The sequence below is a fragment of the Psammomys obesus genome, unplaced genomic scaffold (assembly GCF_907164565.1).
Source record: "Psammomys obesus unplaced genomic scaffold, mPsaObe1.curated_primary_1811, whole genome shotgun sequence".
Classification (NCBI taxonomy): Eukaryota; Metazoa; Chordata; class Mammalia; order Rodentia; family Muridae; genus Psammomys; species Psammomys obesus.
In genome coordinates, this window is record NW_026586383.1 from 1196716 (window position 1) to 1206655 (window position 9940).

At 47.0% G+C, this 9940-nt stretch overlaps 1 pseudogene; it reads left to right on the forward strand.

Moving 5' to 3' along the window:
• Positions 1–3468: 3468 nt before the first annotated feature.
• Positions 3469–4341, forward strand: LOC129672245 (protein SET-like; annotated as a pseudogene).
• The last annotated feature ends 5599 nt before the right edge of the window (positions 4342–9940 follow it).

Consider the following 9940-nt stretch of genomic DNA (forward strand, 5'->3'; position numbering starts at 1 on the left):
TTTTTTTTTTTTTTTTTTTTTTTTTTTTTTTTTTTTTTTTGCAAATAGGAAAATGTTTGGCAACAGTATTGTTGGGTCAGAGCCGTTGCTTTCATGGTCTCTCCCATCCCCAACACCTTCAGCCTCTCCAACACAGGTTACAGCATACAGTGCTGGAGGAGTCAGCTCTCTTTGAAGAGGGCCATCCAGGTGGCTAATCTTTGAGTCTTTTTGAAGATTGTTTGGAAGTTAGTCTTCGGCAGACAAAGATTAGAGTTTTAAGGTCATCTTTATCTATGTAGTGGGTTCGAGGCTAGCCTGGGCTTTAGAAGACACTGTCTAATTTTTAAAAAAAAATAGGAAAGAAAAGAGGATGTCTTTTGTGTCAGTGGGTGAGATCTCAAAGTTTAGGTGAAGATTGGAGGGAAGTCTGTCTGTGCTTCAGCTTCCTCCACAGGTCAACTCCTGTTCAACTCCATGAAGATGTGAGAGTTCCTGGAGGCTGTCCCATGGCAGGATCTTATGAGATGCTGAGGTTGGAAGAGAACCAATGTGCTCTCTAGTCATCTCTTTCCATGAATGAGGGTTATAACCAAAGGATTTTGGAGGCTTCTCAGCCTCACAGATCTCTAATCTTGTCATGTTATGTCACCAAACCCATGGTGAGATCCTGGGATACAAAGATGGGTCAGACACAGACTTTCCCTCTCGGCGCTAGGAGTTAGGGGACACGGGCTGGCAGTTATAAATAGAGTGACCACACTTGCACATTTATGAGATTGCTGGAAGGACAGAGAACTAGAGCTAGAGAGAGAAGCTGAGGAGAGGGAGAGAAAGAAGAGAGAAGGGATGGAGGCAAGACCTGATAAGACAGTTGAGAGGAAGTACTAGGCCAGCTATGGTACCATGCAAATATGTCAGCATCAGGTTTTAACTCCACTTACTTTGTGGCATGGGTACCACTGGTGTTAAATCTTGACATGTGGGTACTGTCCTAGTTTCATTCTTGTGAGAAAGATCCTGACAACAACGCAGGGGAGAAAGGATTTACCTGGCTTACAGCCCTGGGCTATAGTCCACCATCTCGGGGAAATCAAGGCAGGAACTTAAAATATCACATTCATGGTCAAGAGGAGAGAGCATAAACACGTGGATCCTTGCTCATTCCATTTTTATACTCCCAGGGTTCCTGCTTAGTGTATGGCACTGAGGAGCTGGGATTTACCATACCAAGTAAAACCTATAATAGACCTGCCCACGGGCCAACTGATCTAGGTTAACTACTAACCTCACCTCTGATTTTTCAGTCATTTCCCCCCCAAGCTTTCCTGCCTTCCTCTTTGATGAAGAGGTAAATGGAGGGATGAGAACGTTTGAAGGGGCAGCAGCCTGGAGACTGGTGAGGGGATAGCCAGCCATCTGTGGCCCAGAGAAACTGGGAGGAGGGCCTTGGCTGGCTGCTCTTTCACATGGTGGAAAACCTTGAACCCTTGCTTTTCTGTGCCCACCTTGGGTTCCTAAGTTAAGAACCCACCTAACCTGGTCCTCACAGGGTGCAGAAAGAGGCCCAGAGACACCTAGTCTCTAAACACAAAGTCTCAACTCCACTCCTGGCCACAGGCAATCCCAAGGAATAGGGAGAAGCAGAGTCTTGGGTCTGGTGCTTCCTGCCTGGGGTTTTCCCTGATCCAGACTCCTTATTACCCTGGGCCAGCGGTGGCCACCCTCCAGGCTACACTTGGTTGGCGCCTTCCTTCCTAGAAGACTCTCCTCTGGGCCAGGTCCACTGCACAGTCTTCATTTGAATAGATGTGGTGATTGTGCTCCCATGGTTCAGGTGTCTTCAGAGACATGGGGTGCTCCCTGGAAGGGAGAGCTGAGGACTCAGAAAGGGGGTGGGAGTGGCACGGGGAGCCTGAGACCTTCCTGCTGCCCCTTGGATTGCAGACAATGGGTCTTTGGAACAGTCCCAGGCAGGTTGGTCCCTGTGAGGTCAGAGGGTCCTGACTCTGAGGTGTAGTGAACAAGGAGGAAGAGGAAGAAAAATTCTATGCCAAGCAGACAGAAGTTCTTTGTCTTTGTGGGTCCTGTGCAAATTGGGCAATATTTGGCAACAAGGCATGTTGGTTAATGAAGTCTGGGTTTTCCTGCCTGTGCTCTTCAGCCAGCTAAGTTTCCTGCTGATAATGGTGGCACTTTGTCCACCCAGAGCCATGTCCAGGCTCCCCAGGCTGTTGGCTTCACTCCAGGGGGTCAGCATGGGTCAAAAGCTAAGTGATTCTTTCTGTGATGGGGTCTCAGGAGGCCATGGGGGTGGCAGAGAATGAAGCTGTCTATCCATCTCTCTCTCCACCTTGTCCATCCTGGACCTTTCTCTTCAAAGCATCAGCAAAGGCTCCATCAATATCAAGGCACCAGGTGCCTTAGGAGCAGTGCCGTCGAGATCTGCCATGTGGTGGCCATGAGACCCATGAACTGCATGGCCTGAGCCAACATCTGGACAGCTGAGCTAGTAGGGCTCCTCGTGGTGCTTCCATAAGATCAAGAGCAACTGCCAGAATGGGGGAGGGTCTGAACAGGGCCTGGTCTGCAGACAGGCTAGGATTCCCCGGGGCCCTGGCTCTGCATCTGGGATAATGTGCCCCATGGAAAGGCAAGAGTGCAGCTGTGGTTCTGATGAGGTCCTGGGGGCTGTCAGCTGTGTCTCTCACCCACTGTGTGACCAGGGGTAATTATTGTGAATGGGCACAGTGACTGTCCGGACACGCAGCTGTTGTTAGAGTCACGTGGTGCTAAAAGCACCCCAAATGCGTAAGGAGAATATTATTCCTCTGACGGAGGTGGCATAGCCAGGTACAGGCAAACTCACCCACACTAGTATAGGCACTATATAACACCCAGACATGGCGAACACAGGCGATGGTGAGCTGGCCACGGACATGTGAGAAGCAAAAGCCCCGAATGTGGCTTTTGAGTGCCCAGAGTGTCTGTACATCCACTGGGTCTGATCTCCAGCTACGGCTGGTTAACTCATCAGTGTCTGTGCATACTTAAAAAGGGACCCCTACCAAAATGAGCAATGGCAGGGACTTAAAACAAAGCTGGCATTTCCCGTCAGCTAAGTGGATGTATGGCTATTCTGAATGGATACCGTGGGATGATGACCTTTCATCTCCCCTCCCATCTGGAGCTGGTTCTGCCCAAATGTCACACTTTCCCATGTCTGCCTCTTAAACACCAGTTTGTAGCAGGGCACGGTGGCACATTCCTTTAATCGCAGCTCTTAGGAGGCAGAGGCAGGGAGACCTCTGTGAGTTCAAGGCCAGCCTTGCTCTACATAGAAAGTTCCAGACCCTATCTCAGAAATCAAAACCAAACCAAAACAAAATAAGAAAAAAAAATGAGAGTTCCTGCGAGTTTTTTCCTGCTGTGAATATTGTGCCTCTGCCCTCTGGCTTCAGACCACCTCCCTTGTGCCATGGTCCCAAAATGGCAATCCTGCCTCAGTCCAAGAAATCCAGATTGGCTGCTGCCCCAAGGCTGGAGGTCTCTCCTGGCCTGCCAAAGGGGGAAAAAGAACAGCAAGAAGCAATTGAACATACTGATGAAGTACAAGATGAAATAGAGAGACTTAATGAACAAGCTGGTGAGGAAATTTTGAAAGTAGAACAAAAATATAACAAACTCTGCTAACTTTTTTTTTTTTTTTTTTTTTTCAGGAGAGGTCAGACTTGATGGCCAAAATCTCCAATTTCTGAGTAACAACATTTGTCAACCACCCACAAGTGTCCGAACCGCTGAGGGAGGAGGACGAGGAGGCTCTGCATTATTTGACCAGAGTTGAAGTGACAGAACTTGAAGACATTAAATCAGGTTACAGAACAGAGTTTTATTTTGATGAAAATCCTTGCTTTGAAAATAAAGTTCTCTCCAAAGAATTTCATCTGAATGAGAGTGGTGACCCATCTTCAAAGTCCACCAAAATCAAGTGGAAATCTGGAAAGGATTTGACAAAGCGCTCAAGTCAAACACAGAATAAGGCCAGTGGGAAGTGGCAGCACGAATAGCCAAAGAGCTTCTTCACCTGCCTCACTGACCATCCCGAATCCCGATGCAGCTGCAGATGAGTCAGGAGAAGGCATCAAAGACGATATTTGGCCAAATCCCTTGCAGTGCTATTTGTTTCCTGATATGGATGATGACGAAGGAGAGGTGGAAGATGATGATGATGATGATGATGATGATGATGATGATGATGATGAAGAGGAAGGGTTGGAAGATATTGATGAAGGGGATGAGGATGAAGCTGAAGCTGAAGATGAAGGGGAGGAAGGAGAGGAGGATGAAGGTAAGAATGACTAGCACTGATGGGTTCCAACTTTCTTTTTTATTTTCTTTTTCTTTTTTCTCCAGTCCCTGGGAGCAAGTTGCAGTCATTTTCCTCCCCCTAACCTTTGTGCTCAGTCGCCCTGTTTTGAGGTCTCTTTTAACACCGTGGTTTTCAACTTATTTGGGGGGGGGCGGGAAATAACCTTGAGCAAAACACAACAGGAAAAGAATGTCCACTTCTCTGTTCTAAATTCATTTTTATCCTTTCTTGTCTCAAAAACTGTGGCTTCAATACCAACACTGCTCTCTGGGGTGGGGGTGGGGGGAGAAGCCCTCTAGTTCCCTTGGCTCTGCTGAGGCTGGAGAATGCTAGGCTCCTGGGTAGTACTGCATAGAATTCTAGCTTTTTTCCTTTCTCTGTATATTGGGCTCAGAGAGTACACTGTGTCTCTATGTGAATACAGACAGTTAGCATTTACCAACATGTATCTGTCTACTTTCTCTTGTTTCATAAAAAGGAAAAAAAAAAGGAAAAAGAGGGGTATAGAAGGTCAGCAAAGGGTGGGTTTGAGGTGTCTGGGGGTTTGGCATGTTTGTGATGTTTAATGGACATCCTTGCAGTTTAAGGTGACACTTTAAAATAAAATTCTCTCCTAATGATGACTTGAGCCCTGCCACTCAATGGAAGAATCAGCAGAATCTGTAGGGTTTTATTTGGATTTGATGTTCTCTGTTGTAACCTTATTTTTAATTTTTTAATATTTTTTGTTTTCACTGGAAGGAAAAGATGCTCATTTCAAATGTCAGTGTGTACAAGTTGCCTTGTTACAGAAAAACCAGTATGTACACAGAGGACCTGATGCTTTTCTGTGAGAAGAGGTGCTCAATATGACCTTCCGAGTTTGACCTGCATAATGACATCGTGTCAAACTTTGTCTTCCTAACTTGGTATTTTTGATACGCACTTTGCAGGACGACCTCAGGGCCATGCAGACTGAGTTACAGGGATCTGAATCACGTCTCAATGTCTCCGTGTCTGAGTGATGAGGGTACAGTTGCTGCCACGGACTTGTACCCTTGATTTTTATCTCGATTTGGCATTTTTTAAAATGGGCCTTCAGTTGCCTGGGTATTATGGCAGCACTTGCGCCCACTGTGTCACTGCCCTGTCGCTCTAATGCCACCTGTACAGACGACAGCTGCTGGCAGGTCTTCATTGGCAGTGTGAACTGGCCGAGAAGGTGGCCTGTCAGAGTAAGCAGTCCATGAGGAGGTCGGGAGTACTCTGTCCCAGTTATGCAGCAGAAGCTCTCAGATGTGACTCTGAGTCTGGGTGGATGAAGAGCTCTGTCTGCTCAGTGCCACTGTGCAGAGAACAGTGTTTCGGGAAGCTACCTGATGTATAAGCTTTTTGATGCTGTAAAATAAAGCTAAAATTAAATGCCATTTTTTTTCAGAGCTGATTAATGGACAGCCTGATCAAATCCAAAGCATTTTGATGTATGAAACTTTATAAATGGAGCTACTCCATCGATAGGCAAAGTGTAACCAAAATCTGTCTAGACGGTTAGAGTGTAATTTCTGCACAGGACTCTGTTTAGTGAATACATCACTGTATGCGTCAGGAATCTTGCTCCAATAAAGGGATGTAAAGATTTTTTTTTGGAAAAAAAACTGAGCATGGTGGTGCACGTCTTTGATCCCAGCACTTGGAGACAGAGGCAAGTGCATCTCTGTGAGTTTGAGATCTACAAAGCAAGTCCAGAACAGCCAAGGCTACACAGAGAAAAACAAAAACAAAAAAACCCTCAAAGCAAGCAAGCAACAAAAACGCGAACACCTGCCCTTGCTGTTGTGTGGTGGCCTCCTCATGGGCTCCCCCACTGCCTCGGCAATTGGGAACCTGCACCGTCCTTCCCTGCAGAGCCTTTGTTTCTGGCCAGCTCCCAGCACACTGAAGATGCCCCACGAGTCAGGGCTGGGTCAGGGAGTAAACGAATCCCTGTACACAGACAAGGGGCCACCAGGGTTAGCCAGCCTCTTTCTCCAGAGCTCCAGAACCTTCAGGTTGTAACCAGCAGCCGCTAAGCTGCTCTCCTCACTCACTCGTTCCTTCAGCTGAAGCCTATGGCATCCACCAAGCCAGCTGGCCAGAGAACCTGGAAAATGTTCATGGGTTTTGTTGGGCGAGCCTACTGGGAAGTGGTAAGAAATATGAGCTGCATGACGAAGCCATAACACTCACTCACAGGCCTCTAAGTCAACCCCACAGAGACTCCCACACACCCATGCTATAGGTTCACCATTCATAACAACCAGGAAATGAATTTGGTCCAGATTCCATCAACAGACGAATAGAAAAAAGAAAATGCAGTGTATACACACAATGGAATTTTATTCAGCCGTAAGGAAGAATGAAATCATGGCATTTGCAGGAAAGAGGATGGAACCAGGGACCATTATGCTAAGCAAAGTAAATCAGCCTCAGAAAGACAAAAACCGTATGCTCTCTGGTGCAGAATCTAAGTCTAAATTTATGTGTGTGTGTGTGTGTGTGTGTGTGTGTGGTGTGCGTGTGTGTCTGTGTGTTGAGGGTATGTGTCTGTGTGTGTGTTTGTGTGTGTGGATGTGTGTGTGGAATGGATGTCTCTAGTGTGTGTGTGTAGTGTGTATGGATGTTTGTGTATGTGGTGTGTGTGTAGTGTGTATGTCTCTGGTGTATGAGTGTGATCTGTATGTTTGTGTGTTTGTGTTTGTGTGTGGTGTGTGTGTGTAGTGTGTATGTCCCTGGCGTCTGTCTGTCTTTGTGTATGTGATGTGTCTGTATATGTGTCTCTGGTGTGCGTGTGTATGGTGTGAGTGTGTGTTTGTGTGTGGTGTGTGTGTGTGTATGTCCCTGGCGTCTGTGTGTCTTTGTGTATGTGATGTGTCTGTATATGTGTCTCTGTATGTTTGTGTCTGTGTGTATGTGTATGCTGTGTGTGTTTGTCTTGTGTGTGCTGTGTATGTCTCTGTGTGTATGTGTGGTATGTGTGTATGTTTTGTGTGTGTATGTATGTGTGTGTGGTGAAACTAGAAAGGGAACCATGAGAGGGAGAAAAAGCACTTAAGGGAGAGCAAAAGGGAGACCGACTCATGTCAGGAAGGCAGAAGAGGAACTATTTGGAGGAGGAAAGGGACTGACAAGGGGCTGAGGGGGCTGAGGGAAGGTGGCAGGGAGAAGGAGGAAGAACAATCCCACTTCCTGTAGCAGCCGCTTTCCAGCGGGCAGCATCCCACGCGTAACCGCCTTGCCTCAGCCTCCGTAGCCACAGAAGGAAAGACTGCAAATCACATAGACTTTAATATGTTCAAGAGAGTTCAGCACTCAAGATCCCAGCATTAGGGGCTGGAGAGACGGCTCAGCGGTTAAGAGCACTGACTGCTTTTCCTGAATACTTAGGTTCGAGTCCCAGCACCCACATGGTGGCTCACAACTATCTGTGACTCCAATTCCAGGGGGTCTGACACCCTCTCTGGCCTCTGTGGGCACTGCATGCGCATGGTGGACAAAACACTCAGACATGTAAAATAAAAATAAATATATTAAACAATATATCCCAACATCAGGACTTCAGTGTCGGCTCAAGCTTAGTCCGTCCTTCACTGTTTTTGGTTGTAGAAGTGGGGGTGCAACCATTCTCATTTGGCGTGTCCCTCAGCTTCACAGGCATTCGGGCACACTTACGTGTGTACGCATAAGGTGGACAGACGTGACCTCCAGGGGCCCTTCTGAATCAGACCTGATCCAGACACACTGACAGCCCCTGTCCTGTCGAGGCTACATGGAGGCCTGGGCTCCACAGCAGACAGGTAGGGTTTGAATTCCTCATCATTTCTCTTAATGTGGGAAGAGACAATTACTAACTGAGAGAACAAATGTTTTCTCTACCACGATCAAGAGCATCAAAAACGCAGTCTATAATTTGTGTTTGCTGCTTAAGGAAAAGAGATACGTTAGGATGGCTTATTTTGCATAAGTAACATTTCACACCATTGGAGTTCAAACAGGTAGAAAGAAGTGCTCATACCTCGAAAATCCTCAGGTCGACGCCTCAGGAATCCTAGATGGGTCTTCCCCATATTTTTCTTAGGTTTCTGTTCTTGTTTGTTTGTTTTGTTTTGTTTTTTTGAGACAGGGTTTTTCTGTGTAGCCTTAGCTGTCCTGGACTCACTTTGTAGACCAGGCTGGCCTCGAACTCACAGAGATCTACCTGCCTCTGCCTCCTGGAGTGCTGGGATTACAGGCTTAGGTTCCTGTTTTATCTCCCAGGTTAATATTGTGCTTACACACTGACTAGCCCCAAACTGAAACCTTCATGTGTGAGGAACAGAAATTTGATAGAAATGTGCTTAATGTACCGAACATATAAAATAGAGAAGCGATCAAATGTCAAAGGACCAATACTTACACCAACTGAGTAATGTTCCCTAAGAAGTGTGGTGTTAAATACAAATCCACATTAGTCATCAACCAAGACAATGCCCCACAGACTTGCCTGCAGGCCAATCTTTTTTTTTTTTTCCAGTTTATTTACTTTACATCCCAAGAGTGTGCCCTCCCTCCTCTCCCCCTGCACTTCCCCCCTTGTCCCCTTTTTCTTCTCCCTTCTCCCCCCATAAGGGGCTCCCTACTCCCCCATATCAAGCCTCCCCAGTGCACCAAGTCATGCCTGCAGGCCAGTCTTGGCGAGGCACTTTCTCAATTAAGATTCTCCGTTGCCTGATATGTCGAGGTTTGTGTCAAGATGACAAGAGCAGCCAGTGCACCCCCGAGCCCGCCCTTTTCTAATAGCCTCTCAGAGATGTAGGCTGTAATAGTTCTTAATTCTTTTATAATCACGAAAAGGCAAGGCCAACCTAGGTACGAAGATGCTTCATTGCTCCTGAGTTAGTCAACTGGTGTTTCTTCACCATTTTTGAAATGGCTCATTGCAATTATTGATGAAAGCAACTTTCGATGTTGCATTATATTGTTTCCAAACGAGAGACCCTGGGTCTGTCACCCCAAACCCCAGGTGGGATGCTAGCACCAAACCCAGACTCACTTTTGAGCCAGGCAAGCAGGAACCCTGATCTGACCTCATGTTTGTGTGTCAAGACTCACACCCAGGCATGGGAGGCTCAGCTGGCTCAGGCTGGGCCTGCTCCTTGTAGCTGAGTGTCTCTGCAGGCTAACCCTTGGCAGTGCTGGCTCACTGAGGTACCTTCCGCTCCAGAAAAATGTTTCTTGCCACCAGTGATCTGAGCATTGTCCATGCCTGCCTCTGAAGAAAAAGCGCATTGCAGTCGCAGGAGAGGGTTCCAGTGACCCGGGTTCCCCTCAGGCTAACACCTCACCTCTTCATATGTGAACTCCTGAGCTAAGTTCACACCTGTACAGATAAGTTTACTGTGTTTTCTCTGAAGGCCCCGACTGCCCCACTAAATGTATGCTTGAGGTGCTGTCCCCCAGATGACACATTTATTGCTTCCAGTGAGTGTATGACAGGCAGCTGTGCCTGAAGACCCTAGGTCCTGAGCCCTTGTACACCATGGGACCATATTTGTAAGCTGTGTCCTCAGAAGCATTATTGTAGCTATTGAATTTAAA